Source organism: Aythya marila (genome assembly GCF_965140915.1).
Source record: "Aythya marila genome assembly, chromosome: 2".
NCBI classification, from domain to species: Eukaryota; Metazoa; Chordata; class Aves; order Anseriformes; family Anatidae; genus Aythya; species Aythya marila.
The window spans coordinates 83,805,688-83,818,760 of record NC_139043.1 but is presented as its reverse complement, the minus strand read 5'-3'; the positions used below and the strand labels follow the sequence as shown (position 1 = coordinate 83,818,760).

The following is a 13,073-nucleotide window of genomic DNA, read 5'->3' as shown; positions in this document are numbered from 1 at the left end:
ATGGAAGCAGAAGGAACATCAAATCAGGCTCAGGAGGCCAAATTGCCATGGACAGCTCTACGGCAGAGGAAATGGACAGCCACGGCCAGCTCAAATTGATAGTCCTGCTATCGGTGAAACAGGTAAAACCAGACGCCTGCCCTGGCTTTTACTGTGCACACTTCAGTAACTTTTTTTTTTTTTTTTAAATACTTTCCTTCTTCATATTTCACCATGAATTCATGAATAAGACTTAGAGGACTGCTACTGCTACCTGAGTCTGAAAAAGAGCCACGTACGAGGTGACCACATAGATGTCTTAATGCCAGCAATGGTTGTGCGCTGAGTTCGAGATTATTGTATTAGCAGGTTTGAGCGGCTTACTTACAGATTTACACTGACTTAATGCTTTTGCGACTCAAAAATCTCACTAATCTCCCTCGGAGCCCATTATCTTCCTGTTATGCCACAGCGTAATAAGGATGTGGTCACCTTTATGATTCTTATTAAATACACAATATTTTTCAACCAAGGCCTGGTTAACGGCAAATGCCTTTGCACTGTAAGTGCTAGAGGAGCAACACCCATGTGATCTTTGGCCTGGAAACAAATACAAATTAAAAGCTGGCTTGGATTCCTTGAAGTGGCAAATAAATTCTTCATAGCTCCCACTTCCCCTTGGCCCAAGACCACAAGAGCACTTTTGCAAGGAGGAGTGGGCCTGGCTAAGGATTAGTTTTAGCTGGGTCAAATTCATACACAGAACTGCACAGGCAAAATTGCATATTCAAGTGACAAGTTGTCATAAAATATTTCCCAATCCTTTCTTATTAATAGTACATTGTACAATCCTTTCTTACTGAAGTACATTGACACTTCAGGATGGTAAATATTTTTCAGTATACTATATATCCACAAAAGGGACTTTAAGCATTTCATCTTGAAGTGTCAGCAGATGAAATACATTGAGCTTAAAATAAAATTATTGCACTTTTGTCTGAGCTGGCACAGACCAGAAATTATAACACCTGAACATCTTAAATTTTCAAACAAATTAAACATTCAAATTCTGCCTTTTCATTTTTTCCCTGTGGTTCTCAAGTATAGCACTTTAAGATAATAAGTATGATCTTAAAATTTTGTTACAAACATATATTAGAGGGATTACCTTGACATAAATACTCAGCAACATTTTAAAAGCACTGTTTTTAATTGCTAGTATATAATTCCTCGAGAAATGAGTAATAAAGACACAGAGACCTTTTCGTAAAAATGCGTCAATTAAAATGCAAGAACATTTCACATTTCAAGTTCAAGAAAATTCATACTGAAACATCTCATGCACAAATCATTCCAAACTCAATGTTATGAAGACGTAAGAACATCATCACCTTTTAACAGAAAATACACAATTCAAACCCAAAGTTTGGTACCTTATGAGAAAAAGTGAAAAAAAGTTAGAGAATATACTGGAAATGATTTCAAGTGAAAAAGCAAAAACTGAATTGTACACTGACACAGCATACTTATAAGTTTTAGCAATATGCAGAATATCCTGTTAACTGTTACATGTAACATCATATGGGGAATTGCACAAAACCCCAACACTAACAATGCTGAAAACAAGAACTCACTGTAATGGAGATTGCTTTGTGAAATATTCCAACCTACTTCCCTTCCTTTCCTTTGCAAGACAGTTCAATGAAAATCGTGTTTGTTTTTAATTTCTTTAAAAACTTTTCTATTTTGTTTGTCTTTTTATCAAAATAGGTATTTATATGAACCGAAACTAGCAGTCACCCTAACACCTACGTGCTTTTTGAGTCACTCTGATTCATTTCTCAAATTATCTTCCTAACAGACTTATTTCCTTTTGAATTTTATCACAATGAACACAAAACTACCAGAGTTAGAATATGAAAATGAAACAAATCTATGATTTAGCTGCACATCCACATATCAGCTTGTTTAGCCAATGGTAGATCAATTTGGAAAAGAAAAAAATCACTCAAGAATAGCTTCTACATTTAACTGGATTAGAGTCACAGACTGTAAAGAGTTCGGTTTTAGTAGACATTTTTACATGAATAGTTTCAAGTAAAACCGAAGAAAGCTACCGGTTTCAAGTAGCACTGAAGATGCTACCAAGCAATTACTGTTGCTCAAGTAAATTCTTTTAGCAGCCATATTTATTCAAAGCACGGCTCTTCAGTCTACGACAAAGACTGCATTTATTGAGAATTCCCTTGGATTTAGGATATTTAAACAGCAAAATCATAGCTATTATGTCTATCAAAAAAAAAAAAAAAAAAAACAAAAAACCACCAACAACAAAAAAACAAAGTCCTTTTGAAGTCCTTTTGCATTACCCAGAGACATTTAATCTTCAGTGAGCACAGGGTAATCCGCAGACACATTCAGTGGACTGGAGAGCGTTCACATATCAGCTACATTTGCAGATGATCACGCAACCTATTAACATATTTTTAAATTGAAAGCACTTACCTGTTCCCCTAACTTTTGCATTTGACTTGTCTCATCCCAAACCAAAGTCAGATACAGCTGTAACCACACAGCTACACCTGGACCAGGCCTGGCTCACCACCGGCCAGAGGCAATGCTACTTGGGCAAGGATCAGGGCTTCACCCCAGCAAGGAAAGGGAGGGAAGAGAGGAGGTGTAGCAGAAGTGCTGCCCCAGGAAACACGTGCCAGCTGCCAGCCTAGCCTTCCTGGGACCTGGCCCAGCCAAAGCAGGAACGTGGCCAAACCACGCTGTTGCCCTGAGCCTATTCTGCCTCTGCATACCTCTGAAGGTAAAACCAGAAGTGGTGACCAGACTGTGAAGAGGTAGGACTCTAGCTGTGGACACCTTCAATCTCAACTTTTCTTTAGAGAGAACTCTTCAGTCTTCAACTGTCCCAAAAGATCAGGAATAAAAAAAAAATTAAAAAAAATCTCAAAGCCTTATTTCATCTTGCTTATTTCTTCTTCCTAAGTCACCATACATCATTTTTAATAGTTATTGCAGCCCACACTTTTTAAAAGCTTCCATGGAAATTCAGTGGTTAAATGACACACAAAGAAAAGTTTCAGAAACTCTCAGGTAACTTGCCCAGTGGTTCCTGAGACCCAGCTGCAAAGCACAGCTCCTCCATGCAGGGATGGGCACCGCATGCTACAAACCTGGGGCTAGCTGGCATGGACAGTAAGGCCAGAGCATCCACGCTCCGCACACAATTAGCAGACACTGAGTACAATAAATGACATGCTCAGAAGCAGGCCAGTAAAACCCTATGCATTCATCCTATTTTCAGCTTCAGTTCAATACAAGAACAATGCTTGAAGAGAATTTGAATTTTGGGTTGCAAAAGGGGTTTCACCAACAAGTTCCAAAGTGAACATTTCAAACTGTGCAAACCCAGAGCTACAGCCTCAGCAAAGAGATTTCAATTTGTCACCTAAAGACTGCTTTTAATATTTTGTTTTAGCTTGGCAAGTCATTGCTGCCTTAGAAGTACCATATTGTCTCCAGCCTTCGCTACTGCAGCACTGAAAATCATAACCCCAGAGAACTGAGGATACCATACAAATATTTAATATGTTTTTACAGATTTTCACCCATGACAATAAAAAGGCCTTGTTAACTATAGCAAAAATCCTCTGATGACCTGATATATTACAGTTCTCTTAACTGCAGAAATAGGCTGGCTCCTCTATGTGCTGTATCATTTCCTACAGCTTTTGCTTAGTATCAAAATATACAAGTTTCATATTATATTAACATTGAAAATTTAGGTGCTCTCATGGGCTCTTAATGAGACACTCAACTCAGAACTTCATTTATAGATTATGTATGTTATTTTCAAATCTGTAACATCTCAGGAAAGCAAGCAAAACCGAAAATCAAGAATGTGCTGATTTAGGCAAGAAGGGTATTGCAGCACCCTTAGGTGGTGCTATCTTAGGGAGACCAAATATATGTAAGAACTGTTAAGGAGTTCAGACTATCTAAGTCAGAGGGAATTTCGTTCAGTTAACATATATAGGATCAGACCTTCAGAAAGGATAAACTCGTTTATGAGATTTATCTTACTACACCTTCTTGCTGAAGATTACTTGGCTGATGCTACTGTTTGACTTATAAATAACACCTTGTAAAACTTTCTTCTCTGTACTCAGCTCACATGTTCACCTTCTCCTTGTACCTTTTATATAGATTTTGAATTCTTTACTTTGGAATTATTTATTTGTTTAGGAACTAATTTGCACCTGAAGTTAATGCTGATGCTTACTGTCATGTGAACACTGATTTTTTTTTCAAAAAATTGGACCACCGTATCACGTTCTTTGGTGCAAAGTATGTCCATCTTCCCTCTATGAGTTCAAAAAGGATATAATTGCAGTGCCTTTTGTTGGTAGCAAATGTACAGAAAGATTTATAAAGCAGGTACTTTTCCCATCTGATACACTGTAAAAATAACACAGTGTATTCTCTATAAATTAGGAAACAGAATTCATCAGCTTTGAGGGATACAAACAATTATCTCTAAACGTTAACTGAGTGTAGGTGATTTTTGGTGTCCCTTCCCCCAAAAAAAGTATTTTAAAAATAATAATATTCCAAGCAAAACAGAAGCAAGTCAGCAATCCCAAGTACTCAAGTTTAACACCGTTCAATATGCATGACAATATACGTTATAAATTTGCTTAGCAGTTAAAACAAAGAATCACTTTTCCACATGGGAAGCTTAAGATTTTAGAGATATACACAGTCAGGAGAAAGAGGGAAAAAAATACAATACTATAGTCGATATTAGTAACACCCTCTAAGACAGTTAAGATTTTATGAAAGCACTATCATGTCCTCTGTGAGAAGTATAACTGCACAAGGAATTTCATACTTTAAACATGAGAAAAGACCAAAAAAGCATTAAAGGATTCCAGGATATAAAGCTCCAATTTAGATTTAAAATACTCAGGACCTTATACAAATATCAACAGCACAGAGGTCCTCTGTAGCTTAGGAGCTTTGTAACATTTTGTATTCTAATCAGGAAAGGCAGTCCAAATTATTCCAACTTTTATTTTTTTGTTTTCCATTATCTTATCCCTCTCTTCTCTGTGTTGTCTTCTTTAGTTGCTGATCCTGCAATCAAAATTCCAGTTTCCAAATTCCATATTTATTTGCAGCCAGAAAAGAAATAATTAGAATCTGTAATTAAGTTTTCCCCTTGCATCCTCACAGGAGTCTCTTTTCTCCAACTCAGCACATCATCCTTTTAGGACTTCCAGGATTGCATTGAACTCCACAGAACCAATTGCAAAAGCCTCTTTCCCTCTATCACCTCCACCTTTTGTCCCTCTCTTAGCACTTTGCGCCAGGGGAGTTTTAGGTTGGATGTTAGGAGGAACTTCTTTACCAAAAGGGTTGTTAGGCATTGGAACAGGCTGCCCAGGGAAGTGGTGGAGTCACCATCCCTGGAAGTCTTTAAAAGACGTTTAGATGTAGAGCTTAGGGATATGGTTTAGTGGGGACTGCTAGCGTTAGGTCAGAGGTTGGACTCGATGATCTTGAGATCTCTTCCAACCTAGAAATTCTGTGATTCAGTTTTTAGACTCAGATATTCATGTTTCCCTGATTCTTTCTGCTGGCTCCAACCATCTCCAGATGCTCATATTCTGTGTACCTCAGGGGAGACAACAACCTTCTTCCCTCCAGTCAGCTCCAACACTCTCAACTCAGTGCCTTCAACAGCTAGGGCATGGCAAATAGCTATACTCTGCTCTACCAGCTCTTTCCTTTTAGGGGAACATAACATGTAATACAGGGAATATAAAAATAAAGCAAAGAAATAGAAACTGGACAGAATGGTAGTTTGCAAAAAGTACCCACAAGCATATTAAAGTTCCCTTAGGTACTTGCTATACCTGGCTTGCACTTTTTTTTTTTTTTTTTTTAATTAGCGTGTCTAGGTGCTGTTGCAAGTATCTATTCAGGTTATTTTATTTATATATTTGATGTTTTCAGCAACAGGGTAAGAAGGAAGGCTTTTTATCAAAGTAACGTGCATGCCTCTTCCAGATGATATCACAGGAAACTTCACTTGCTCATGGTTTCCTATCCTGCCTTCAAAATCCGAGGTAGCTATTTAGGCACTACAGTATTAGAGATGTAATGAATATTTCCAAAAGAACTAAATTTGTTAAAACCTTGCAGCTGCCAACTACTAAGCCAAGTAAGTATCATAAACCTACTCAATGTGATTGTATGTCCCAGTGATGAATTAATACCTATTTGCTATTGTGATCATTTCACAATCTTAAAATTATCTCCTTATCATCTCTGTATTTACATGCCACTGTTTTGCTGAAGAACAACTCCTTACGTCCTCAAAATCAAGGAATGTGGTTTCAGTGAAGGAAACAAGGAATGAATTTGTGCTCTGCATATGGTCATATTTAATAAATTCTGTTTCAATGCAAAAAAGTCTATAATCATTGAAGACTGAAGAAGTGAAATTGCTACTAGAATCATTGAACCATTTAGGTTGGAAAAGACCTCTAAGATCATCTAGTCCAACCTTTAACCTAGCACTGCCAAGCCTACCACCAAACCACATCCCTGAGCACCACATCTATACGTCTTTTGAAGACCTCCAGGGATGGTGACTCAACCACTTCGCTGCGCAGCCTGTTCCAATGCCTCACAACCTTTCCAGTGAAGAAATTTTTCCTAATATCAAACCTAAACCTTCCCTGGCACAACATGAGGCAATTTCCTCTTGTTGTACTGTTTGGGAGAAGAGACTGATCCCCACTCCATTACAACTTCCTTTCAGGTAGCTGTAGAGTGCAATAAGGCCTCCTGAGCCTCCTCCTCTCCAGACTAAACAACCCCAGCTCCCTCAGCTGCTCCTCACAGGACTTGTGCTCCAGGCCCTGCACCAGCTTTGTAGCCCTTCTCTGGACATGCTCCAGGGCCTCGATGTCCTTCTTGTTGTGAGGGGCCCAAAGCTGAACACAGCACTCAAGGTGTGGCCTCAACAGCACAGAGGGATGATCACCTCCCTGGTCTTGCTGGCCACGCCGTTTCTGATACTGCACTGATGAACCCTTTCATTTTTATTTTCTCAGAGCATTTTCAGATCTGACATTAGCTGTTACAAGGCTGAAAGTTCCTTTGCTTAGAAACTGATCCTCCTCATTGATTCCTCCTGTATTATGGAAAAAAAATATTGTGCTCTGCTTCTGAGCTACTCTTCAGTTTACAGAACAACTCATATGTAGTCGCTCTGAAAGCTTCTTTTGTCTATAGTGTTGCACTTCAGTTTGAACATTCTCACACTGTGTCTTAGTTTCCCTTTTGTGCTTACTTTTCCTTTGAAATACTTATTTTTTCCCCCTTTTAATCTTCCCCCTTCTACTGGGGAAAGATGCACACTGATACTGCTTTACCCTTAGCATATGGAATAATTTTCTTGATCACCAATTTAGACTTGGCATTTCTTTATTAGTAATCATTTTATTTGTGGCTTCAAGTATGTGATCAACGAGTATCAATCTGAAATCACCCATTTCCATTTGGGTTTGCAATGGCAATGAATACATACTTTATGAATAAAGGCATCTGAAAGAATATTTGTACCTCTAAACAAAAAAATGAAGAAATAGACACAAAAATAATTCAAGTAACAGCAATACTAATGGAATTTGTACCTTAGTGATCTGTATTTCAATTTAATAAATATGGTGCGTAAAAATGAAATCTTTATTTGCAACAATGTTTTAAGGCTTCATTGAAACCTGATAAAGTCAAAACTTGAATACAGCCTCCTCCTCAGACAGGTCTGTTACAAGGCTTCACTGCTGTGCCTAACCTCATATCCCCACACCCAAAACCTTTGCAGAATCTGTATCCTTCCCCTCAATCATCTTTCACCATCAGGTTCCAAAGTTATGGGATGCCCATCACAATAATACAATCTGCATCACAAAAGCACATATTGCTAAAGCATCATTTTGAGATCCATGTAGTTTGCTGAGGGGACACCATTTATGCAGATTAATTTATTTTATTTTATTTTATTTTATTTTTTTTACAATCAAGAAAGGCAGAAGCCATGACCTTTTCAAGTTTTCAATATAAAAAAAATCCTTTCCACCTTCAGGAACTGACTGAATTTTAAGACTGACAGATTTTAATCTCCACTAACTCATGCAGCTTGCATTCTCAGACTTTCAGATTTCTAGCATGTTTCGACATGCTTCTCTGCACAAAAAAAAAAAAAAAAAAAAAGGTGCATCCACATAAATGTCATAATCAGATGCCAATTTGGCTGCTAAAGGTATTCTGCCAAGATCTTTCCTCAGATCGCTTCTCATCTCTCTGAATTGCACCCCTCAATTTGGGGAGAACATGCAGTTTAATTCATTTGTTACATGAGCATTTAAAAAGAGAAAATATCAACTACTGATGCCCTTGAAAGCAATTGCCTTTTCAGACTTTGAGATATTAAAATTCATCACGCCCATTTTCTCACTGGAGATAAAATTCAACCCTGAGCAATGGCACAACAGAAGACATATCCATCACTTTAGCCCTCTGTAGTACAACATGGTTTCTTTCACCTTGTGCACATGGAATATAATGACCATAACCATCATAAAACCTGATCAAAGCAAAAAAGAGACAGTGCCACTAGGTGTAGACAAGCAACTAAATTTCTGCTTCCCCTCCAAATTCACTTTCTCTTGAAATCTCTGTTACAAGTTTCTTTTCCAGCCAGCCAGCATAAAACAAAGGCACGGACCAAAGTCACAATTATTATCATAAAATGTTAAAAAATAAAAAGAAAAAAAGAAAAAAGACAGTATCACATCAACAGATTAAAAATTTCCACGCACTGTGGAAACCTGTCTTCTCCTTCAGATTTTGACTTCTTCCTAATAAGTATGCAATAATCCCAAGTTATAAAATGGTTATTAGTCATTATTCTTTAGGACAGAGTAATGAACTTCAGCTATTTTAATTAACATTTTTGACTCTGGAATATGGAGATAATTCATTATTAAATTAGTCACAGTTGTATTCCAGTGTCAGACCACACAATTAGTACATCTTAAAAATACTAACCTAAGTTCTGCAAATGATAGTTAGAAAGTTGATGGACCCGTTAGAGTGTAAACTGTCTTTGAATCCTTTATCTACTTGTAAAAACTCCTCCCTTACATGCACGATGCTGAAATACGATGAGAGGAAAAGATTACCTATAAAAGTAGGTTGTCTTAACAAAAGTAATAAAAATACAGCTTTAGTTAAAAATTATAATGGGCTTGTGATTTTTAAAAGAGTGGCTTTAAATACAATGCTGCAAAAAGAATGATCCTTTAACAAAAGCATTAGCCCTCTTGAAGACATGACTGGGTATTTACCTCAGGCACAGCATTGTGTTTTCATTCAGCAAGTATTTACAAAGAGATTTATGGAACGTGTTTGAATCATTTCTTATTTCATAAAGGACAGCCTTCTATTCCTGCACAACAATGAAGTAAATAAGAGATAATATATTCCTGAAGTCTAGTGTGACCAGGCTTTAACCTACCTGAAGCTACAGTTATAGCGTAAACACGTGATAAATATACAGACAATTTCTGACAGAGAGTAGCCACTGTATTTTCTCAATAGAGGCAGGTGAGATTTCTCAGGGAAGCACGTACCCTGTATTCAAAAACATGGCCAAAATTTTATAATCACACTTCTACCTCGATGGGTGGCAAAAGTTAAAGGACATCTCAGATGCATTCAGACATGCTTTAAGTCATCCCACTATTGAAAAAAAGAGAACAGAAAAATTAAAAAATATGTAGGGCATACCACAAACCTCTGGAGGTACTCTGTTTATGAGACAGAGGAAGGAGGCTGTGAATACTAACAATTTTAACAAGTTTCTATTCTGAGCAACAGTGAAGTCTGGGCTACCTTCAGCAACAGTGAAGTCTGGGCTACCTTCAGATAGGTACGATATTCCTCAATGGAACTTAAGCACAGGCTTCATACTTTAAAGCTATGAGCACCTTATTTGGAGGAAAGCTTCACCACGCTAAGGGGGATATTGCTAACATTAAAAAGGTAGATCTGCAGTTTTCATCTCCTGCCACTTTGCTCCCTCTCCCACTGCTGTTGTCCACAGCTTTACAGGGACCACTGAAATTCAAAGCAATGTCTTTCATTATTGTCCTTCCAAATTGTAAATAGGAATTAAAAAAAAAAACAAACACAAAAAACGATCCTTTCTCAGACAAGATACCATACAGCATACCTGGAAGAAAAGAAGCCTTAGAACAAATATACAAGAATATAGTCACAGATAAGGCTACATTAGACAACCAGGATCTGTCAAATGAAATGGGATTACACCTTCCCATTGCTCTGAGGTGATTTGTTATCCTCTATGCAGATCACTGTGCTCAATTTACTTCGTACTGAAGATTTGTTCCCCACCTGTTTCCTATAATTCTCCCCCCAAACCAATGTCATCAAGTGGATGTCAGTTAGGAATGCAGGTCTATTATCACAACATTACCAAACTAATGGAGATACAGTGGTAGGAGTAATTTTTCTTTTTTAATTTCCCTGAAAACATTATGTCCTATAGCCAGATCTCCATGCCGTGTGATTTACCAGCATGATTCTCAATTAATCTGCAGCTGTGGCATCACAGTATGCCACTGAATATCACTTCATCTTGTGACAAAGCAAAAGACAAACCAAACCAAACAAACAAACCTGCCCCACAGCCAGAAAAAAGACACAATCTAAGCAGAAGTAAATGATGTTTGATATTTATAACCTAACTGTTGTACTTTAGGACTGAAAAGAAAAAAAAAAAGGATTTGAGAAGCAGCATAACAGACAAAGGGTTTAATCTAAATGGGTTAAGTCAAAACTGTTTCTGATGTCACTGCTCTTTTTTGGCTGAAGTGACAACTTTAAGCCCCAAATTAAGAAAAATGTCTTTGAAACTAAAGTTACCTTGTTACTTCCAGATTAAATATTTGCAGCACAGGAATTAGCATGCAACAGGTAGCTTCTCATTAACAGCTAGATGTTATTCTGAAAGTGAAGTGAAACTATAGCAATGACACTGTAACACTTTGAAGACACTTCACTGCATGTATTGTAGAAGAACAATACATTGTTCTTCTATTAATTCTCTAAAAATTCATTTTACTCATCAAGTCTGAAGTCCACAGAATTAAGTCATACAACTTGTTAACTAAAATCCAATTCCATGAGGAGAAGCAATACTAACACAAACTGGAAAAGAATGAGATGGCTGTGGGATGGCTGGGATATCAACAGCTCTGTGAAGCCTGTCACTGGTGATGAGCAAGGCTGAAGCTCCAGGTCCAACTCCCAGAACTGATGCTATGTTTGCTGGCCTTGCAGCTGTCGAAATACTTTCTGTGAACCAAGCCCACTACGTGGAATTCATCATGACATTAAAATTGGACTCCCAAAATGTCACTTTTACATGGTCCCCTTTCAACATTAGAATTCTGTGCTAGTTTCCCACGTTTTTTTCCAGCACATTTAAATACTATATGACTTCAGTGGTTTTAAATGGCTAAAACCAACAACTTTACAAGGGACTGGTTGCTATACGGTATTGTGAATTGCTATCAAAGACACCTCTCAAAGCAAAGTTTAAGAAACATTCTTATATTTGTTTTAGATATCATCTTAATACTGTTACAAACTATTTCATAAGCAATAAAAATAAATTAGAAGTTTATAGTTAAAATGATTAAAGGACAGTTTATTTATGACAGCAGAAAAATTGCTATCACTTTGTGATGCCACAAGATTACTATAAAGTAGGCTTAATTGTTCTTAAAAGTTGAATAAATCATTGTTTTATAGGATACAGACATCAACTTTCTTCATGTGGACAATTTTCCAAATAATAGAAAATTGCTTTGCAATTTTAGAAAGAATCTTCACCTTGAAATAATGCTGATTTCTAAAAAATATCAAATATAACCTACACTTTATTACATACGAAGATAAATATTTAGTCTTGTGAAATTGATACAGTCTTGTGAAATTGGTCAAGTGATACATCCTTTGTAGTGCTGTGCTCCTTCTGAAAGAGATAGAGGAGCTAAAAGAAACAGATAAATTTTGGGAATCACAGAAAGCCTAAGCTGTGCCAGCATTAAAAAAAAAAAAAGTGTAAAAGAAACATACAGCAAGTGGTGTATGTAAGAAGTTTGAATGGATCGGGACTGCAGCAATGTTTTGTATAGGAAGGCAAACTCCAAGGGCTTGAGACAAATGGCACATGGACCTGGCACCAAGAGATGGAGGTGGGTGGAAACCATACACTTGGGAGGCAACTCCCCTGAAGAGAAGGGGTTGTATGGCCTTGCTTTGGTTGTGCAACTCAAACAAGGAGAAGAGCTCAAGGCCATTTGCACACTCAGAAGCAACAAAACAAGCTGCACTCTCACAAAAAAGGCAGTACAATCAGTTTTGGAAGGCCTGTTCCTGTCTGGGGCAGCAAAAAAGGGGTTTTGCTTCTCCCTCTCCTGCCTTCCCTTTAGGTCCTGAACAGACCTGATCTTCACCACAGATACTTGGTAAGATGGAACAAGGAGGGAGAAAGAGAAAGAGCCCAGCCATGTTGCATGGAAGCCATCAGCTCAGTGACAAGAAAGGGAACACCAATCGTGCTTGTAAATCCTTCTCTCAGCTACTGCCTGACCTCCAGGACAGCAAAAGCCAGGTATGAAGCAGCAGGCACCGGCATGGATCCTCTTGCTGTGCCTCTAGCAGCATGTCTGATCCCCGGCACATGTCTGTGCCCCACTTCACTCTGGAAGGTCACCAGAAGAGAAGACTGGACTCCAAGAGCAAACACCGCCCCTACCCCACTAGAGCAATAGTTCTACGGACAAAAGATAACGTTAGCTAGGAAAGTGGCTCTGTGCTGCATGTGTCCCTTGTGTACTGACCACTGAAAGCATCTGTAATAAGTACATTCTTGCCCAGTCACCACTGCTGAAGCGTGACACGCTGTCAGCAGACAC

At 38.0% G+C, this 13,073-nt stretch overlaps 1 protein-coding gene across 3 annotated transcripts in view; it reads right to left on the bottom strand.

Annotated features, from left to right (window-relative positions):
* CTNND2 (catenin delta 2) overlaps positions 1-13,073 on the bottom strand; it is a 394,794-nt gene that overhangs the window by 236,138 nt on the left and 145,583 nt on the right. The gene's annotated exons all lie outside the window — the stretch shown is intronic.